This window comes from Lissotriton vulgaris, chromosome 6, assembly GCF_964263255.1.
Source record: "Lissotriton vulgaris chromosome 6, aLisVul1.2, whole genome shotgun sequence".
Lineage (NCBI taxonomy): Eukaryota > Metazoa > Chordata > Amphibia > Caudata > Salamandridae > Lissotriton > Lissotriton vulgaris.
In genome coordinates this window covers 1468550045-1468572626 of record NC_141694.1, presented here as the reverse complement: position 1 = coordinate 1468572626, position 22582 = coordinate 1468550045, and the positions used below count along the sequence as shown (strand labels likewise).

The following is a 22582-nucleotide window of genomic DNA, read 5'->3' as shown; positions in this document are numbered from 1 at the left end:
AGGCTCCATCACCGGTGCCTACTTCAGGGTTGACAACCGCGCCTCCCCCCCCTTTCCGGGAGCCGGTGCATCCACCACCCAACTTCATACTTTTTACGAAGCCCTCCGCCGTATCTTTGGGCAGGCCCAACTCCGCCGGCACGCCTTTGGGCCCCGCGGAGCCAGTCAGGGGTCCTGGGCCTTAGATGCCAGAGGCCCTGGAAGGCCTCTGCGGATCCAGACCTCGATCCAGATCGACGCCGGTCGATCTTACCCGACCTTCCCGGAGCCGATATCGGCAATGATAATGCCGGAGGGTACTTTTGTTCCCCTGTTCATCCCTGGTGTTCCCTATCGCCCAGAAGGTGGTGATGAGAATTAGGAAGGGTCGACGCTTTGGCAGACCAGCTTGAAGAGCTGGATTGGAGAGAGGACTTGGGTGGCGCCAGTGGTCTAGACACTTCTCCAGACCTTGGCATGCTTTCTCCCCCTACCTTGGCTACGGAGGAGGGATCGTCCTTCGCTGTAGGGGTGCGAAGAGCAGCGGAGGCCTTGGGCTTGGATCTCCCTTCAGTGGCAGTCCGGACTAATCTCCTGACAGAGGTGCTTCAGCCTGCGCCAACCTCCTCGGAACCCCTTCTGCTCTTCAATGAAGCCCTCACTGACGTCCTTCTGGGCACCTAGTCCAAAGCCCCACACTAGGGCTCCTATGGAAAGGACGATTTCCTGCCACCACCGCCCGGCTCTGGGTGACCCTGTTTTCCTCACCCAACACCCTTCCCTCGAGAACTTGGTGATCCAAGCCTCTTCTTACAAGGGCACATTCCCTTCTGCTCCCCCAGACAGGCAATCCAAGAAGCGGGATCATCTTGGGAAGAGCATGTTCTCTTCCTCCAGCCTGGCACTGTGGTCCTTGAATACCGCGTGCTTCTTGGGCCGATACTCCCATACAATCTGGAATACGGTCGCGCAAGTGCTGCCTCAGTGCCCGAAGGATGCCTGGGCATGCCCTTCGATGGCCATCGCATTTTTTGGAGATAAAGCAGACTCGGTGCTCGAGCACTTTAGGATTCTCAGGCAACGGCCAGGTCCTTGAGCCTCGCTTCCCGTCTACCCAGTCTACTTTTTGCCCCATTTGTGGCTATGGAAGGGGCACCCCACCACGTCCAGCCCAGTCCAGCCACGGTCCATGTAAGCTGCCCAGCCTCTGCGTGGCCACGGATGTGGGACCCAGCGACCTCTCTGGACTGAGAGCCAGCGGGCAGGCCAATCCAGGCTCACCCTCCCTCCCCCACCCACCCTACAGCAGCCTACAAACCCTCCTAGTCCGACTCCTCAGGGCCTTCAACCGCCAGTGGGTGGCAGGATTCGCCATCACTTCCCACACTGGCAGTCCATCATGTTGGCAGGGGGATTTTGCAAATGGTCCGAAGGGGCTACTCCCTCCCCTTCGAGAATGCCCTTCTCTCCATGCCACCGTCTTTTGATTGCATGTCGGAGGATCATTTGGCATTTCTCCGCCAGGAAGTCTCAGCTCTCTTGGCGAAGGGAGCTCTCGAAAGGGTCCCTGCGCCAGAAATTCGTTGTGGTCGCTATTCCTGCTACTTTCTGGTCCCCAGGAAGGACAAAGGCCTACATCCTATTCTAGACCTATGGCTCTCAACTGCTTCCTCCGGAAGTAGAAGTTCAAAATGCTCGTGTTGGCTCGGGTCCTGTCTGCCCTCGACCCTGGAGCCTGGATGATGGTGTTTGACTTGCAGGACACCTATTTCCATATTCCCATCCTATCAGCCCACAGACGCTACCCACTGTTCACGGTAGGCCACGAGCATTTTCAGTTCACAGTTCTCCATTTCGGCCTTACAAGTGCCCCTCGGGTGTTTACAAAACTGATGGCTTTGGTCGCAGCTCATCTGCGCAGATCATGGGTTACAGTCTTCCCCAATCACAGCGACTGGTTGTTGAAGGCGGGCGCGCCCCAGGCTGTCGTCTCCCACCTCCAGACTACTACTACTAAATGTGCCGAAGTCACACCTGACTCTATCTCAGATGCTCCCTTTCATCATAGCTGTTCGTGAACTAGTGCTTTTTCTGGCCTAACCTCCCGAGCAGCGAGTCCGGGATATTTGGATTAGGATACCGATGTTTCAGGCACTATCCCGGATTTCGGTAAGAATGACCTGGAGGCTGCTGTGCCTCATACCCTCCTGCATCCTGCTGGTGGATCATGCCAGGTTGTGTATGCTGGCTGTGCAGTGGGACCTGAGGTTCCACTGGGCGCAGTATCAGGGGAATCTTTCCGACTAGGTCCAGATCTCGGAGGGAACTGCACAACAACTGAAGTGGTGGTTAAGGGACCAGGATTGGGTCAAAGGCAGATCTCTCTCCCTTCCCCAACCAGAACTCCTGGTGGTGACCGATGCATTATTCCTGGGATGGGGTAGCCATCTGTGAGAGGCGGAGATCAGAGGAGTCTGGTCTCCAGCAGAGTCTAGGCTCCATATCAACCTTTTGGAGCTCCGGGCATTCCTTCACTTCCTCAAGGGGAAGGTAGTGCAGGTGTTCCCAGACAACACCACCGCCATGTGGTACTGCAACAAACTGGCAGGTGGAGTCGTGGACCCTATTTCAAGAGGCCCTTCACCTTTGGACATGGCTGGAACATCAGGGCATGATTCTGGTGGTTCAACACCTGGCCGGTTCTCTGAACGCCAGAGTAGATGAACTCAGCCATTGGTGCCTGATAGTTCACGAATGGTGTCTTCACTCTGAGGTGGTGCAAGGTCTCTTTCAGCGGTGGGGAGTGCCTTGGTTAGATCGGTTTGCCACCGAAGAGAACGTGCAATGTCCGCAGTTTTGCACTTTGGAGTTTCCAAGGCGTCACTTGCTCGGTGACGCTTTTCTTTGCAAGTAGATTTGCGGCCTCCTGTACGCCTTTCCGTCTGTACCACTTCTGCCTCGAGTGCTGAAGAAGATCAAGCATGACGGGGCCCAAGTCATTCTTGTGGCCCCTGTAGGAAGGTGGCTCTATATATACTGGAACAAAGTAAGGTACAGTGTGTATAGAGTACCCAGACCCCAGAGGTTTGGCAGAGGCTAAAGTTCGATATAACCTTACTCTCTAAAGTGGTAGCTTGGTCGAGCAGTGAGGCAGTATCAGAGGACAGTGTAAAGCATTTGTTGTACACACCCAGTCAGCAAGTGGTCTCACACACTCAAGAACTGAACTCTAGGCCAATGGTTTTGTATCAAAAGATATAGTTGTTTTATTTTAGAACCAACAAGGTATAAAAATATACTTTCTCAGGATGAGTTGCTTTAGTTAAATACTTTTCAAATAGGCAATAGATTTTTTGATTGCAATAGTTACAGTTTGTTGCAATAGGCAACACAATTTCAAACACAATGCAACATTGAGCTCAATGGTAATTTCTGGTTAAATGCAATCAGTTACTTTGTAAATTACTTTTCTAACCACAGGCAGGATCCTAGATTCAGTCTCGAGACATGAGCTGTAATCAGTTAAGTAAAAGCGTTTTGGTTACAGTAGTGATATGTAAGGAATATTATTGTATTTTAAAAGTTGACACTAAAAAACTTTTTCAGTTGAAATTACCAATGTTATCCTATGGAAGGAAATTAAAGTTGCAGGTTAAGTAGGTTCTCGTTACTTTTCTAATCCAGTACTGGACTCCTAGGTTCAGCACTGGGACCTCTATCTAAAACAGGTAGGTAATTACGTTTTCGTAGTTGGAACGATTTTTAAAGAATATTTGTAGTTTGCAAAAATGGACACTTAGAAGAAATTTCACAGAAAAACAGTCAATGGTTTCCTATGGAAGAAAATTCAGGTTACTGGTAAGTACGGTTAAAATTACTTTTCAGGGTTTGTGCTGTGCTAAAAGGTGCAGCACTAAGGTCTCTCCTGATAACAGGTGAGTAAATCGGAATTCTTTGTCCGGCTGATTTTAGGTGAATATTTTAAAGTTCCAAAACTCCACACTTTCCAAGTGAAACCAGTCAATGTTAGCCTATGGAAAAAAAGTGAGTTATCGGCTTTTAGGTAAGTACGCGACTGGCAGAGTTAAGTTCTGGGCAAAGACTCAGGGGTCTCCCAGGGTTAGTTAGGTATGGTTGGTACACCCTTAGCAGCACAGGGGCAGCCGGGTGCAGAGGTAGTTAGGCCCAATGTTATCCAGTGAGAGGCAGGGGGCCTTCGGTTGGTGGCTGCTGGCTAGCAGGTCATGCGGCTTTGGGAGCTGGGCTCCTGGTCACTTCTTCAGGGCAAAGGGGGGAGTGAATTAGGACAAAGGTTGCACTGCCAGGGGCACTCGGGCGGCTGGGTGCAAGGTGGTTTTGAGCCGTCGGGCGCTTAATGTTATTCAATGGAGATCTTGGGAGATGAACAAAGGCAGCAGGTTCGGGGACGGAGATTCTTCAGGAGCGACCAACACTTCGAGAGGTAAGTTGGCATCTTTGAGGATACGTAGGCACCCAGGCTTTGTGCACAGGGAGCTGTGGGGCGCCCGGTGCAGGGGTGTCTTTTGACGTCAGGAAGTGTTATGCTCTGCTGGTCGCGGTTGGAGGGGTCCCTTGCTGTGAGGTTGCAGGCGTCGTCTGGGTGGTCTAGGAGGGTCCTTGGACACTGGATTCCAGGTCAGAATCGCCGGGGGTATGTCCTCAGGGTCTTTGTCCACTTGTGCATAGGCCGGGCTCGGCGGGTGCAGAGTGGGCTGGATTCACGGTTCCTGGCTGGCACCAGGGGTATGCTGTTTGAGCAGAGCCACTGCTCATGGGTGTCCCAGTCTCTAAGAGGGGCAAGGCAGGCATGTCCTCCGGGGCTCTTGAGGTTGCTGTCCGCAGGAGTCGCTGGGATTTAGCAGGTTCAAGGTTCAACAGGCCGGTAGGGCTGGGGCCAAGTCAGTTGGTGTTGTCCTCTTGTTAGCAGCTGCACGGCAGGTCTTCTTCTTGGTCTTCTTTCTTGTTTTGAAATCGGGATCTGAAGAAGGAAGGTCAGGGTGCCCCTAAATACTACATTTAGGGGCGTTACTGGTAGAGGAAGGGCAGGGACCAATAGGTGCCTGTCTTGGGGTGAGTATACCCCCTATCCTTCTCCTCTCCTGTGGGAGGGGGCAGGAGCCTATCTCTAATTGGGCTGGGCTCCCCATCTTCAAGATGGCCGGAGCACGGAGTAGTGCTTCACCTTGCCTCGAGTTGGCACAGGCTGGCAGACCCCCTTCCCGAACGTAGGTTTTCCCCGCCAGTCTTACCACCAGAGTGGGGGTCAGAACCAGTTGCTGAGTACAGCAAGTTCACAAAGGCGGTATGCCTTTGAAGCTTCCCCTTGCCCATCCTGGGGGGAGGAGGCCTATCACCTCGCCCAGGATGTGCATTGTTGCAGGCCCAGGAGAGCGGGGGCTCTCCACCCAGGGGTCCAGCAACACGTCTGCTGTGTGGCAGCCTAGGCACATCTCAGACCAGATTTGGATTGTAGGTTAGGTTTCAGGGGGCATCTCTAAGATGCCCTCTGTGGTGCATTTTACAATAAATCCCACCCTGGCATCAGTGTGGGTTTAATGTGCTGAGAAGTTTGATATCAAACGTGCCAGTCTTCAGTGTAGCCATTATGGTGCTTTGGAGTTCGTAATGACAACCTCCCAGCACCATATGCTGTTAATGGCATCACTGCACTTACAGTGCCCTGGAGTGGCCCTCGGTACTGTAGGGGCACAGGGCTCCTGCATCTGTGCCCACAGCACTGGCATAGGGCAACCAGCTAGAGGGGCGACTGAGGTATGCCAGGGCAGTGGGTGTGTGGGCATGGCACACAGGGTTGTGTGCCATGTCGAGACTTTGGTTAGTTCTGCACCAGGCCACTCAGTCTACAAAGACAGTGTGTGGGTGTCAGGGTTCAGGGCTCCTAAGGGTGGCACAGTAAGTGCTGCAGCCCTTAGAGGTCTTCTCTGTTCACTATCCCCTGGGTACCTAGGGTACCATTTACCAGGGACTGACATGTGGCCAGAGATGCCAATTAGGTTTAGGGAAGGAACACAAGTCCTGGGTACCTGATTGGCAGGAGCCCAGGGCACACTCAGTCAAAGCACATCAGCGATTCAGCAAAAGGTGAGGGCATACCAATGCAAGAAATATGGCGCTTTTTCACAGCCCCGGACTGGGCACAAAGAGGCTGATGCCCCGAGCTCCTGAGTATGGCCATTGATACTCCGATCAGACTGCCCCTTCAGGAGGATCTTCTGTCGCAGCAGCAGGGGACGGTTCTCCACCCGAAACTGCCTAGCCTCCATCTCCTTAAGTGGAGATCGAGCAGCGACAGTTGCCAGCTTGTGACCTTACACTCGAAGTCTGTAACGTCATCTTGGCAACCAGGCGTCCCTCCACTATAACGGTATACGCCTGTCCATGAAATACGTTTGAGGCATGGTGCACAGCAAAGGCTTTGGATCCCCTCTCTGCCCCTCTTTCTGAAGCTCTCTTGTTAATCATTTCTTTGGCCCAGAAGGGTGTGACTGCTCTGAGCACTCTAAAAGGCTATCTTGCAGCTATTGCTGCATTACTTCGGCTACCAGATGAGCCCTCTTTATTCAAGTCCCCTATTATAAACAGATTATTTAAGGATGTTATTCATCTTTTTCCTCCATCTCCTTTCATAGTGCCCCAGTGGAACTTGAATCTCGTTTTAACGAATGTGTGCTCCCTTTTAAGCCACTTCACAACTTTCCTCTCAGGCTCCTTACCATGAAAGCTGCTTTTCTTGTTGCCATCACCTCTGCTCGCAGGTTGAGTGAGCTTCAGGCTCTTTCTTCTAAGCCCCCTTTCTTCTCTGTGCATCCAGACAAAGTGGTGCTTAAGACGAGACCCTTGTTCCTTCCTAAAGTGGTTACACCTTTTCAATAGGACAAACAATCACTTTGCCCACCTTTTTCCCTCCTCCACACTCTTTCAAGGAGGAGGAGAGACTCCACCCTTTGTACCCTAAACACATGCTCTCCTTCTACATTGACCACAGAAAGGATTTCCGGGTGGAGTTTGGCTACTTGAGGGTAAGGTTTCACGGCCTCCCCGTGCATAATGTGATTCTTTGTGTGCGCTGGCAAGATCATGACAGATCTTTTTCCTGTCATTAATGCAGGTTTTGACTGGGATGGGCAATTGGCCCTTCCTGAAAGGATTGTTTTCCTCTCCACTCTTGAGATCAAGGCCCCTGTGCTGTAGGGCCTTTCACTAAGGTAGGATTCGCTCCGCTCACCCTTGGCATATTTTTAAATCACTTTCTAATATGCTATAGTTGTCCTCTTTTTACTTGAGCGTCTAGATTTATCTGGTGAGTTGACCGCATAACGAGAGACAATTGATATTGCCAGCTACGTAAATTTTTGGAAGCATCATAGGCCCCCCTTTTTTACTCCTTCCTTGGCGGTAGGTTCAATTTTGGTATATGGAACGACTACATAGAGCTGTCTAGCGATCCTAAGGCGGTCAGCTAATTAGGATACATTTATTGTTTCAGACCGCCCTTTACGGTTTCCACGAATAGGATTTATATCTTATATGGACAACATGTATATTATGGATATGTCCTGGCTATTGTTAGTCAGTGCCCTTAAAAATGTTAATGCTCACGCTACATTGATATAACAAGGAGATAAACTTTAATTACATCTTATAACATTTAGGTTGTCTTTTTGTCCTGCAGTAGACCCGCATGCAGAGGTAGAAAATTACCTTATCTCGCAAGACGTCTCGAAACATTGACATTCTCCTCCTTTGGCCTACATTACTACCTTTTGACCCTGGTTCAGTGTTCAGAGGTCACCCAAGGAATAAGATAATGGATTAATGTTGTATACAGGCTTAACATTGGTTCGGTCGACTGAATTGCTTAATCCAACCAATGTTGTATATAAAAAATAGGGTATCTTTGCTTTTAATGTATTTCTAATTGTTTCTCTTTCCTTTAAACGTTCACATTGCACATGAGCACATTCATTTTCACTTTCGACAACCATCTATTTTTTTAATGATTCATTATATAGTCTTCATAAAAGGCAATATTTAATCAAAGATTTTTTCATATGAACATTGGTGTTGCTGGTCCTTCTCTTTGTGACCATACTCTATGTATAGAATAACTTTCTTGACTGTTTGAATAGATTTCCCCAGTCCTGTACACTTGAGGTGGGCTGCAAAGATAGGTCGGGACTAATAGTTATTCATACTGTTTAGATTCCCAGGTACCTTGGACTTTCTTTGGGAGAAACCTCATTAGTATTTAATGGAATAATTATATCCTAGCAGTTTGGTACATGGATAAACAAAGATAATAGTTCTCTAGTAAACCACTCAAGCAGGACAGTGTATCAATTTGTCAACACATAACTCTCATGACCTTTGGGCACACTGAAATCCAGAGCTGTGATTACACTTATTCTCATCCTGATTATGCCAGAGATGATTTGCTTCCATCTTACAGATGGTGTCTATCTCCCTAAATGTTTTGCAGGAGTTGCCTCTGCTTTTTCCAAAGTACCAAGCTGCCATGATTGTCCCAAAATTTGGTCCGGCACCACTTGCAAATTTTTCTTATGTTTAAATACCATATCAGGCTGATTGTGGTATTTAAACATAAGAAAATAAAAGCAATTGAACAAATATCAAGACTCTACACTTCAATAAGGATTTTAAGATATATGACCTGATTTAATTGACTTTGCAAGTGGTGCCGGACCAAATTTTGGGACAATTATAATTTACTCTGTGGTGGGAGTGGTGCTCTTGGACAGGGGGTATCCTTGGACTGGCACACGAAATTCATTTTTTCTTTAAATTCTGATTGGTCTGTACATATTTGGAGGTTCGTGCTGTTTTTGGTTTGTTTGGTTCACTGTCCGGTTTTGGGTACTTACCAAGCTGCCATGAAAGATTCCGATTTGGAACTCTTTTCTGACGGCCAGGATAGTCCTCTCCTAAGGAAGCGGTTTGGGGATGCAGTTTGAGGAGCCCTTGTAGACTGCTGTGCCTGAGATCATGGCTAGCTCTTTCAGTATCGATTCTTGAGAGCAAGCTGTTCTTCCTCACTTTTCTGGTTCTTGCTACCTGATAGCTTAAGACTTTTAAAGGTTCCAGGAATCTGCATCTACCTGCTTGTTGCTAAGACTTCCAGGAACATTCTAATGAGCCAGTCTCTCCAGCAAGTAGAAAGGGAACTCTGGGCTTTTATACGATTAAAGCTGCATTGGGGCACTGATCAGGCCATTTTGGTGAGTCCACTTTTGTCACGCAGCAATCCACAAGGTAAAGCTTTAGTCATGAGACCGTTATCTCCCGACTAATCATCATCCTTTTGATCCCTCAATGGCTGGATTATGAAAATATAGTACTACATGCAACCAGTTCTCTGGTCTACATGTGACAGTGGAGTGCATTTTAGTATCACAGAATGGGACATGAGACACGGTTTGTAAAACTAAATTGATTAAGATGTTTCAATAAAAAAGGAGCCCTCCCCAAGCGTTGCCCTTTGCTGTTTGTTAAGAAAAATATATGCCAGCGACCTCTTTGCATTATATTTCTTTTAGATGGCACAGAAAAAGGATGCAAATGAAATAAATGTATGTACTAAAAATATTTTTTGAAGTTTGGAATTATTTGCCCATTTCAATAAACAATTCCTTTTTTGAAGCACTTAGGGAGAAAAGAATAGCTTTTGAAATACATGGTCCTATTTGTCATTGGCAGTTAACTAAATAGTTTGTGTCATTCTATTGTAAAATAATTTACAAATTCTTACTGCTTACAATTGAATACATCACACGGGATTGGAATTATTTTTCATAGAGGAACTGAAACCATGCATTGATTTAGATATAATTTAATTTGGCATAATAGTATTATGATTAACAAAGTTAATTCAAGTGTATGATCATATTTATAATCATTTCTAGTGTTCAGGCATCTAATATAAATTCCCTATTGAACTTCTGAGCTTGCATTAAATAAATACAGCAATTACATAATTGTTTGAATTTTTGCCTGAATCGATACACAACAGTTGCTTGTATTTTGTTAGACAGCGCTTATCAACATACATTTTAGGTTTAGAGGGTGAGCCGTCTGGAAGAGTGCTTTGACGCCTTGCACTGAAAACAAAGCACTATATATATGCAATTACAACATGATACAGGGCAACCGACTATACTGCAATTCCTAGGTAAACGTTATGTCGACGTCAAGAGAGGTTGGACCCGAATAGAGCAATGTCATCCTGAGTGCTACATCAGGTGTATTTACCCATTGAGATGTTGCAGAAGAGGAGCACGCAAGAAGTGGGTTCTTCAGTTCATCCGAAGACAAAACTTCATAACATAATGACATACAGTTTTTCATGATCTAGGAAAATATTATTGGCCTCTGAATAAACGGCGCACCCTGAGCTAGCCTCAGAGGTGTGAGCAAGCCCCATTCCAGCAAGATATTTTGGTGCAACTCTGTAGGTGCATGCCTGCTCCTGGAAACGTAATAATTTGTGGCTCAAACAGGCCAGTACCTGACAGAGCCACAAATAAAACATTTTGGCTATTTAATTACACACTTGCTATAGGGGCTTTGAAAGACAAATTAATTTGCATTGGACATTTTTTGAATGGCCAATGTCGTTCTTGCAAGAGTCACAATTTCTGGATGTTTTATCAGATAACATTACACTTTTAAAGTGAAGTGTTGTGTCTAGCTAAGGGGGATTTAAAGTGCGGTAATCTATGTACAGCATAACCTTCTACACCTCACTTTGAAGTCGGAGAATGAAAGAAAATGGGTCCTTCGGAAAACAGCGTCTGTCATTTGACCTAGTCTTGGAATGCACACCAAATGTGACCACATAAGAACAAGATTTACAGGCCTGTTTACAGAGGAGCTTGGAGCAGCCCATGAAAACACAAGCGCTTGTGTTAAGTGCTCTTTAACAAAGAACAAAGTAGTTCTTGTTACTGATCCTAAAATGGAAGCAGTGGAGGGATAGTGTAATTGGTCCATGCTCTCGGGGAAAGCTAAACACAGGAAGACGAATGACTCATGCATGCCATGGACAATTGGGGAGAAAGAATAGGAGAGAGAGGATGGAGCAAGCAAATGGGAAGCGTATGGGCAGGCTGAAGCCCACAAAGTATATACTACATGTCTCTGTGAGGAAGCGCAAGCGATGTCTAGCTGAGACCTAAAAATGAGGAAATTCCCAGTACCTTTGCATGTGCCAGTATTACCTAGGCCTTCACTGGAAAACAGACTCAAGGATATGAGCTGTATATGTACCACCTGGAAGAGGAAACACATTAGTACAGTCTCTCCTCCCTTCTGTGCCCTTTCAGAGGGACCACTGAAGGTTCTACCACAGTGTCCTATCTTACTAAGGAATGTCCTGGATAATGTCAATATCTTCGTTTGATGCAGATCCCCTCCACGTCCCTTTGGGGGAGTTGTGAAAACCTGTATTAAAGTAGATGAGGCTGATGACTGCACCCACTCTTGTGGAGGCTTCTAAGATGGTCCCTCGCAATGTGAAATTGCCAGTCTAGCCACACAGCGACTACATTTTTTTTTTTATTGGAGCTTGTCCTTGTCTGTCTGAAACACCCCGAATGGATACACTCAAATGCAAATCAGCGGTTTGTGCCCTTTCAGTAATGTCCGCCCTCTTCTTCAGGATGATGGACAAACCCTCAAAGATTACCCTGTTTCAGGGTCAAGTAGCCGACTAGATCAACCTTTCCCTGTATCCCTTCTTATTATGGATGCAGAGTATTGAGTAATCTTTTTTTGTTATTCGGCTGAAACCAAAAAGAGATGTTTTTTGGTTTTTTTAATCGGTAAGGGCCAGATTCCAAATTTTTATTGCACACATATAACAGCAATTTGAAAGAGTAAAAGTCCCTTCCAGATTTAGATAATCTGGATTGGTACATTTAAAATTTTTTAACTGCAATTTGCAAAAACTATTTGTAAATTTATCAAGCCAACAGTGGCTTGTATAGCGCAGGACTACCTCGTCAGAGGTGTCCCGGCGGTAGCAATTTTTAGGGTGGACCAACAAACATCAACGACCCCAAAATGTTGATGTTATTCTCAAACTGCTTTCTCATCATTGATGCAGATTCAAAACTACTTCTACTTCTCCCCCCTACCGAAAATACTAACCTCACGCTGACCACATTCCCTCCTATTAACAATGAAGAGCTATTCACACTAATGACCCATGTAAAATCCGGGTCTCCGGATGACCTCATTCCTGTCAAAACCCTAACCTCCCTCAGTACCTTGTTAGGTCCACACATCCAAGATGTAATTAATCAGTCTCTGAAGAAGGGATATGTTCCAACTGAATGGAAAAGAGCGGTGGTGAACCCCATCCGTAAGAACGCGGCTCTCCCCTGGACGGAGCTCTCCAACCTCCGGCCCATCTCCCTCCTACCGTATTTCAGCAAGCTGGCCGAGAAACATGTCAACGCACACCTGTCTAATTACATCGACGCAGTGGGCGGCCTAGACCACTCACAATCTGGTTTTAGGCCCAACCATAGCACCGAATCAGCCCTCTTGTCAGTGACAGATAACATCAGAATGTCATTCGACAGGGGGAGCTCAGTGATTCTGGTGCTATTGGATTTGTCCGCTGCCTTCGACACGGTGTCGCACAAAATCCTTCTCGACCGCTTGAAGGGAGTGGGAGTAAAAGGGACCGCCCTTGCGTGGCTCGAAAGCTTTCTTGCAGATAGACAACAGGGTGTCAAACTAGGCTCCCATAAATCTATCTGTAGGCAGCTCAATAAGGGTGTGCCACAGGGCTCATGCCTGAGCCCCACGTTATTCAACGTATATGTGGCCCCCTTAGCGGAGATTATAAGAGCTTACGGGTTCTCCCCAATCTCCTACGCTGACGACACCCAGCTGTTGTTTCCCTTCCAAACTATCACACCTGCAGTCATGCAATCCTTTCAAAATGGCATGAGAGCTGTGGCAGGTTGGATGGCCCAGAACTTCCTCCAATGCAACGTGACTAAAACCGAAGTCATGTTGTTTGGAGGGGCCACCCTGCTCTGGTCTCCGGATTGGTGGCCACTTGAGCTAGGACCTGTTCCTGCGCCCAAACAGACCATCAAAAACCTGGGAGTACGCCTGAACCAAACACTGATTTTAAAAGATCATGTCAGTCAAGTCACGGGAACATGTTTCCGAATAATTGGTCTACTACGGCGCATTTTCCCCTTCCTGCCAGACATCCACAGGAAAACGCTGGTACAGGCACTAGTACTCGGGCGGGTAGACTATTGCAATGGTCTACTCATCTCCGCCAACCAAGAACAACTACGCAGACTGCAGGTGGTGCAGAACACCGCAGCAAGACTCTTCTTGAATGCCCCCTCCCGTACCCCGATTCAGAAAAGGGGGTGGTGATGAACAGAGTGTCTGATTTGAGCAGAGCACTCTTACCCAGTCCAAAGATCAGGGCTTGATCCATCACCGTTATTTATCTCACTGCCCCATCCCAGCTCAGAACCTGGCTATATGCAAATCAGTCTGTCCCTGGCCCAGTGCATCATGGGAACAGGGCAGACTAAACTACCAAGCCAATTCTTCACCAGAAAGGAAACAAGCTACCGGGGACCGGTTTCTGGCATTTCAGCCGTCTTCCGCCCGGCTTGCTTGAATCCTGATGGAGCAGTGAGAAAGGGACTCATGTCTGAGTATACCCTGCCACACCTATAGTGGCCAAAATCGATTCAGAAAAGGGGGTGGTGATGAACAGAGTGTCTGAATTGAGCAGAGCACTCTTACCCAGTCCAAAGATCAGGGCTTGATCCATCACTGTTATTTATCTCACTGCCCCATCCCAGCTCAGAACCTGGCTATATGCAAATCAGTCTGTCCCTGGCCCAGTGCATCATGGGAACAGGGCAGACTAAACTACCAAGCCAATTCTTCACCAGAAAGGTAACAAGCTACCGGGCCCCGTCACGTCCTCTCCTTTCCCACCTTCACTGGCTTCCAGTGCAACAACGGGTCAATTTCAAACTTTGCTGCATAATGCATAAATGCATTTATGGGTCCGGTCCCAAGTACTTAAAAGACATTTTTGTCCCCTACTCTCCTGGACGTGCCTTGCGCTCCAGCAACACCATGTTGATGCATGTACCCAAAGTCACCAGAGCGAGACAGGGTGGCCGAGCTCCCTCTCTCAAAGGCCCCTTGCTATGGAACTCCCTTCCACCACAACTGAGACACATCTCTAATCTATTTTCCTTTAGGAAAAAACTAAAAACTTACCTATTTACCCAAGACTAATTTTCCTTTGCTCCTTACACTGCCATTCCCCTCAATTAGTTCTTTCAACTCAACCAGAAGCTACGCGCGGAGATACCCCTTCGGGGCTGATTCAGGCGCGCTGCAAGAATATAAATAAATAAATAAATAAATGCTGGAAAAAATGTCCTTCGAGTGTGGTAACAGGAAGAGGACACCCCAATTTTCCAAACATAGTGTAGAGGAAAAGTAAGTGTGCAAATGCACAGTAACATATCATTTACCTGTATAATTTTTCACCTGCTGGAAATCTCGCTTAATTAAATATTGCAAATTTTAGTACTCGTGGATATTTATGGCTGTGATCGATTTTCGGGAGTGCCCCTTCGTGACTAACTTGTTCCAAACATGGGAGTCTATTTGAGACTTGTCAAAGATGTGATGCATGTTTTGAAATTCCAACCCGAAGAATACCCTTGAGCAAAGCAATGGTGTGTTCCCAAATTTGTTTTACTCGTATTATTTTTAGGAGCACACGGTATATAAATGGAAATTAAAGCCCAAAAACATATCTGCAAGCGATTTGATTCATTTTTAAAACTGAAAACTTCTAATTTAAGGTTTTTTATATGCAAATCCACATTTAATGAAGAGCATTCTGATGAATTAGAAGTCTACTTGTTAAATGATTAAAGTAAGTACCTAGCTGAATTTAAATATCACGAATTTGGCTGACCTTTAGTCACAATTCAACTAGAAGCTGTATTTGGATGCACCATAACTTCTTAAGTCCTCATGATTTTAGGACTGGAAGACAGTTTCAGCTTTTAGTAAGAAGATGTTCTATAAGGTTTTTTAACATTGGTGGTGCCAAAGTCTCCATTCCCATTCCATTTTGAATTTAATTTATGAAGCCCATATGTTGTATAGGAATAAATTTGCTTTATTGTACGATCATGCAGCGTCCCTCTCTCTGACCCTTCTGACGGTAAAGTTAAGTACACTTGGTTAGTGCCACCAGTTTACTGTAAATAAAGTGGCAGACGGAACCATTAACAGGTAAAGAATTACTGTTTACCTAACGTCATAGTCCTACAGTCCTTACCCTCCTCTGTCACACAGGTAGAATTGCAATGAATGCCTTCTGCTTTTTACCACCCATTTACGTTGAGGTATTTTAGGTGGGTTGTCCCAGTCTGTTAATTTTGGAAAAGGTGATGGACAGAGTTTCTGAATGATGCAGAATACTCCTACCCAGTCAAAAGATCAGGGCTTGATCCATCACCGTTTTTTAGCTCAATGCACCATCCCAGCTCAGAACCTGGCTATATGCAAATTAGTCTGTTCCTGTACCAGTGCATGATGGGAACAGGGCAAACCAAACTACCAAGCCAATTCTTATACTGGGAAGGAGACAAGCTTCCGGGGACCGGTTTCTGGCATTTCCCAGTCTGTTTACATTTACATTATTTTAGAATTTCCTTGAATGCTATGTCTTTATTATGGTGCTTTAAAATAAATTGAGTGCATGCTTTTAGGATTCTTGCTTATTTTAAATCCTCCTTTTATTCCTTTAATTTAAATTGAGGATATGCTTTGGTTTGTGCTATCTTTCATTGTATACATACAAGACCTTTCGCTAACTAGATGTTACTTTCAAAATAGCAAACTAGACTTGCCAATTGTTTTTAAAGGGGTTTTCTTCAATAAAGTTTCTTGGTTAATTGCAAAGTGCTATATGATTTGTAACTGAGAAATGACTCCATGTCCTCTTTTTGGTGGCTTTATCGCCACACTCCTGGATTAGGCTTTAACAAAGTTCCCCATTTATTCAGAAAATGGAAAACCGTGGAACTGGAAAATTGCAGAATTTTACTCCCAATTTTATTTTTTCAATGGAGCGAATCTTTCTCTTGTGTAAAAAGAAGGATGTGAAAATCAGGTTTATTCCTTTATTTTTTACATTAACCTGTTTTTTGCACACGCTGAACAGGTGTGGCATTGAGAAGGAAATGGTAGATAGATTGCCTAAGAAGGCCCATGTGCAGACATTTCCATCATCTATTTCCTACGCTTTATTGTCCTGGTTTTTGTGACTTGACGCTCTTTTCCGACAATTCAACAAACTGTCAAAGAAATAGAAATTATAAAGGATTACTTTTATCAACCTGCAATTTCACCTTTCCTTAGTTAAAAGGCTTAGCAAACCCTGAGGCTTGTATTGGGAAAGAAAGGTGTGCTAGCATTTCAAGTCGATCTAGAGGCAACACAACAGAAGATCTAAAACATATGTGTAAGCGATTTAATTCATATTTTTAACAATCTGCACTTTTCTCAAACACTTCAGCATTTCTCCAAATGTTTTGTCTACTAACTGAAATATAGTTCAGCTATTTTATGCTTCGGCGGATCAGATATTCCATGAATCCATCCAGTCCAGTGCAGATATTTAACCAAGATTAATTAGAAATATTCTTCACATATTTCAAACTTGTCATTAATTGTAGCATCTAACCCACAGGGGGCCAAACTTCAGCCGACTGGCACAGAGGTCTTCTTTGTGAAATTGTATTCGGAATGAGTAATTTTTGCACAAGTTATAAACAACTGATCGTAGGTGCACATAGACTTTATACCTTAATATTGCAACTGCAGAAAAAGCGGTACAAAAGTAATTTTAGGTTATGAAACCAACAGTGAAAGTAACTTTTGCCTCGATGCCTAAATGGTCGGATGTTCAGACACATACTTCAGATATGTTGAGTTGTATACTTGCAGTATATTACTGGAGATATATCTTAGTCTATAGGTATAGATCCATTAAGCAAACCCAGTCCCCCAACAGGGCGCCCAAAAGCCCAGCATGGTGATCCTACTTTTCAACTGTGATATAGGCAAAGTCAAGTCAAGCTTCCTGCTCAACACCCAATCCCTCTGCATACATGCCACTGAGATCTGGGACACCATCACCTCCAACATTGTCTTCCTCACCGAGACCTGGCTAAACCAGACATCTATGCCCGCCATTGCCACAGCCATGCCCAAAATGGCTATAAGATAACTCACCGGGAATGCGTCAGTAGACACGGAGGTGAAATAGCTATAATCTACAAAGATTCCATCCACTGCAGTGCTGCCACTGATGACGCCACTCCAAACATGGAACACCTCAATTTAAAGCTGTAAACAGATGTCAAAACAACTATTAGAGGCACCCTCGCCTACAGACCTCTAGAACCACACCCCCGCTTCTGCAAAGCCATCCGACTTAATCGCCCCACTGGCCATCCACAATGAAAAATAATCTTCCTTGGAGACCTCAACTTTAACCTCGACAATGCCAACACAGCCAACCTCTTTGAAAGCATGAACAACCTCTGACTCATCCAAATAGTCACCGACCCCACTCCCAATGCTTGACACACATTTTACCCCACTTTCACAACCAGTCCACTCCTCTAAGGAACTATATAAAATATTACAGGCTTTCACTAAACCAGTGGCCTGCGAAAGCCCAGATGATTTTTCCCAGTCCTTATGCGATGACATTTCTTTGTTTTTCGAAAATAAGATCAACCTGATGTATGATAAAATAATGAAGGCCCCCAGTCAAGGGAACAACATCCTAACTCCCCCCTTTTCGCCCACATGTGGAGACAATTCACTTATTACTTTCCCGGCAGTTAGTGATTTAGACCTACCTCTCCTCATTAGCCACATAAAATCGGATTCCCCTGATGATTTTCTGCCTGCAAAAATGGTTGCCTCCCTGAGCGCTCTGCTTGGGCCTCAAATTCAATCAGTCATAAACCTTTCTTTAAAGGAAGGACAGGTGCCTATGGAGTGGAAGAAGGCGGTGGTGAACCCCATTCGTAAGAACGCAGCACTTTCATGGACTGATCTTTCAAACCTCCGACCCATCTCTCTCCTGCCATACCTCAGCAAAATGACCGAGAGGCATGTGAACACCCATCTATCGAACTACATCGAGACAGTGGAAGGTCTAGACCACTCTCAATCCAGATTTAGACCGTATCACAGCACCGAATCTGCCCTCCTTTCAGTGACCGATAACATCAGGATGTCACTGGATGGAGGGGGTTCCATGATTCTGGTGCTGTTAGACCTATCCGCTGCCTTCGACATGGTGTCACATGAGATACTTCTCGGGCATTTGAGAGAGGTGGGTATAGGAGGCATGGCTCTGTCCTGGTTGGAGAGTTTTCTCTGAGGTCGCCTGCAAGGTGTCAGACTGGGCTCCCACTATTCCATCTCAAGGGAGCTCACCAAGGGAGTGCCACAGGGCTCATGCCTAAGCCCGACACTATTCAATGTGTACGTGGCCCCCTTTGCAGACATTGTAAGAGCATACGGGTTCACCCCGATTTCATACGCTGACGACACCCAACTCCTGTTCCCTTTTCAGACCCTCACCCCCACATTACAAAAATCTTTTGCGGACGGCATGAGGACAGTGTCGGACTGGATGGCCTCAAATTGTCTCCAGTGCAATGTAGGCAAGACAGAGGTCATGCTGTTCGGAGAGGCCACACTCCTGTGGTCTCCAGAATGGTGGCCCTCGGATCTTGGACCTACACCTAACCTGAAACAGTCTGTAAAAAACCTCGGAGTACGGTTAGATCAGGCACTACTGTTGAAAGAACACACAAGTCAAGTTGCTGGATCCTGTTTCCGTGTCATCTGACTCTTACGCCGAGTTTTTCCATTCCTGCCTGACAACTACAGGAAGACACTTGTTCAGACCCTAGTGATCAGTAGACTTGACTACTGTAATGGCCTGTACATCTCGGCCAATGAGGAACAACTAAATAGATTACAAGTGTCGCAGAATACTGCGGCTAGACTTGTTCTCAATGCCCAGCCTAGGACCCCATCACGTCCCCTTTTGGCCAAACTTCACTGGCTGCCGATTAGGCAACGTGTCAAATTTAAAATCTGCTGCACCATACATAGGTGTTTGTTTGGTACTGGCCACAAATATCTGATCGAAAAATTCAACCTCTACCGCCCAGGACGCTCTTTGCGTTCCAGTAGTCAGCAGCTACTCCAGGTTCCTAGAGTCAGGAGAGCTAGACAAGGAGATCGAGCCCTCTTTTATAAAGACCCCATTCTTTGGAACTCACTCCCTCCCACTCTGAAACAAACTACTAACTTTCAGTCTTTTAGGAAGTCTCTAAAAACCCATCTATTTTCTACATCCTAAAAGATCAGCCACTCCACAGCGTAGTACAAAAGGGGGTGGTGATGGATGGAGCATCTGAATCAATCAAACACTCACACCCAGTCAAAAGATCTGGGATTAATCCATCACCGTTCTTTAGCCCACTCTGCCACCCCAGTTCAGACATGGCTATATGCAAATCAGTCTGACCCTGTGCCTCATGGGAACAGTACAGCTCGAACTGCCAAGCCATGTCTTCCCTGGACCGGAAACAAGCTTCCGAGGACCGGTTTCTGGCATTCCAGCCGTCTTCAGCCCGGCTTGCTGGAATCCAGTGGCAAAGTGAGCAAGGGACTCACGTCTGAGTATACCCTGCCACACTTATGGCGGCCAAAAGCGGTACAAAAGGGGGTGGTGATGGATGGAGCATCTGAATCAATCAAACACTCACACCCAGTCAAAAGATCTGGGATTAATCCATCACCGTTCTTTAGCCCACTCTGCCACCCCAGTTCAGACATGGCTATATGCAAATCAGTCTGACCCTGTGCCTCATGGGAACAGTACAGCCAGAACTGCCAAGCCATGTCTTCCCTGGACCGGAAACAAGCTTCCGAGGACCGGTTTCTGGCATTCCAGCCGTCTTCAGCCCGGCTTGCTGGAATCCAGTGGCAAAGTGAGCAAGGGACTCACGTCTGAGTATACCCTGCCACACTTATGGCGGCCAAAAGCGGTACAAAAGGGGGTGGTGATGGATGGAGCATCTGAATCAATCAAACACTCACACCCAGTCAAAAGATCTGGGATTAATCCATCACCGTTCTTTAGCCCACTCTGCCACCCCAGTTCAGACATGGCTCTATGCAAATCAGTCTGACCCTGTGCCTCATGGGAACAGTACAGCCCGAACTGCCAAGCCATGTCTTCCCTGGACCGGAAACAAGCTTCCGAGGACCGGTTTCTGGCATTCCAGCCGTCTTCAGCCCGGCTTGCTGGAATCCAGTGGCAAAGTGAGCAAGGGACTCACGTCTGAGTATACCCTGCCACACTTATGGCGGCCAAAAGCGGTACAAAAGGGGGTGGTGATGGATGGAGCATCTGAAACGATGGATTTAGGCCCAGATCCTTGTACTGGGGTGAATGTATGACATTGTTCTACATTCTGTCCATCAACTGTGTTTTTTGCAATTTTCACCCCGAGTGTGCTGGGTATACTCAGACGTGAGTCCCAGGCTCTCCACACCACTGGAGTCAAGCTATCCAGGCTGAATGTAGCCAGTGTCTAACCCAGGGTGGTGTGGAGTGCAAAAAAACGATGGATTTAGGCCCAGATCCTTGTACTGGGGTGAATGTATGACATTGTTCTACATTCTGTCCATCAACTGTGTTTTTTGCAATTTTCACTCCACAGCGTAAACATTTTTGATAGGGCCTTTCTGGTAGAAGCACAAGCGCGGAGATACCCCTACGGGGGTCGAGTCCTGCGCTATACAAGAATATAAATAAATAAATAAATAAACCAGCAGTAGAATCGGGCACAGCCATGTCACTGAGCTCATATGGGCGGACCACTCAATTGTTAACTTCACCATCACAGCAGCCCCTACCACCGTCACCAAACCCCCAGCACCACAGAATGGACTGGATCAAAATATCCGTAAGCCAATGGACTGACTTCCTCAACACCTCTCATCCCAACACCACTACCAACCTCAAAGAGGCAGTCAAAAACATCAACACTTGGATCATGGACTGCGCCGACAAAATCGCCTCATCAAACCTACCAAACTCGGGAGACCTACCAAACATACTAGTTGGTATGCCGCGGAACTGAGAACCACTAAATGCACCTGCAAGCGACTAGAAAAGGTTTGGCGGACCAGCAAGGAGCCAGCTGATCGTGCCGCCCTCAAGAAAACACTCAAACACTACCATCAACTCCTGAAAATTACAAAAAAGTGCCTCAGCTCCAGCTCCAACCACACCAAAGGACTCTTCAGCGCCGTCAAGGCGAGCAGAACCTCTAGCGCCTGGATACCTTTCTCAGGTGATTAGCAGCACTATAAAAATCCTGATTGATTGAAGAGTGCTACCTTGAGGTTCTCTCTGGGCTCAGCTTTCGTTGTTTTGTGATACTGCTTGTGACCTCCCCCAATCCAGTCTTTCATTGTGCATGTCATGTACTTATGTTGGTCATGTCCAGGGTTACCATTCTGTACAATCCCTACGAATCCGTGTAGTTTTGAACCATGTTAAATCACAAAATCACCTGCATCAAATCTGGTTGTTACAGGCGTGACGAAAGAAAAACAGAATCTATTATGAGTATGTACCATTGCTGATTGATTTTATACATAGATATAATTCTTTTTATTGCATGATTAATGAATTATAAGTCCTGTTTTATTGGTATTATTTTGTTGTTTGTACGCGGTATATTATAAAGAATTCCAATATATAAATGTTTTTAAGCAGTTTTATGTATTGTTCACTGTGGTGTACTTTTATGGCTTTGGGTAGCCGAATAAAGTGGATTGAATTGAATTGAGTATATACCATAGTTGTGATAGAACAATCCAAACCAAAAGCATGCTCGGTAATACTACCCTATGACTTTTGAGATTAAAAATGTATGTTGGTTGATTGCTGGGACAGAAAAGTAGTATTTTCTTAAATCGGGTTCAGACTGCATAGGGCAAAAACAACAGGTGCCTCTAGTTTAATTATATCTGTTATAAAACCACCATGGGACTCACACGGTGGCCTCGGGCCTACATAAAGAGCCCCACAGCTGCTCTGTGGTGAAGAAGTGATGTTTTTCTCCACACAGCTGCTTACTTGGGATTCTCTTATATGGGTCCAGATCACTTTACAGTTAGTGTGGAGTTTTCACTGGATATTTTTTAACCCGTGGCACAAATTGATTCCTTTCTGCATCCTTCTGCTAGTTTGTCAGTGATTGATGGTGGGCCAGTGACCGCAGTTTACCCACTACAGATCCCTTACTCTTGATCAGGAGAAAGGATTCCTGTAGAGGGCACATACCTGTAACACTAATTGTATGGTAAGGTTCTCGTTCAGCAGCAGGGGTGCGATCAGGGTTGCCGCCAT

The 22582-nt window shown here is 46.1% G+C and overlaps 1 protein-coding gene across 1 annotated transcript in view; it reads left to right on the top strand.

Annotated features, from left to right (window-relative positions):
• The window catches only part of ACTR2 (actin related protein 2), a 277715-nt gene that overhangs the window by 225011 nt on the left and 30122 nt on the right, over nucleotides 1-22582 (top strand). The gene's annotated exons all lie outside the window — the stretch shown is intronic.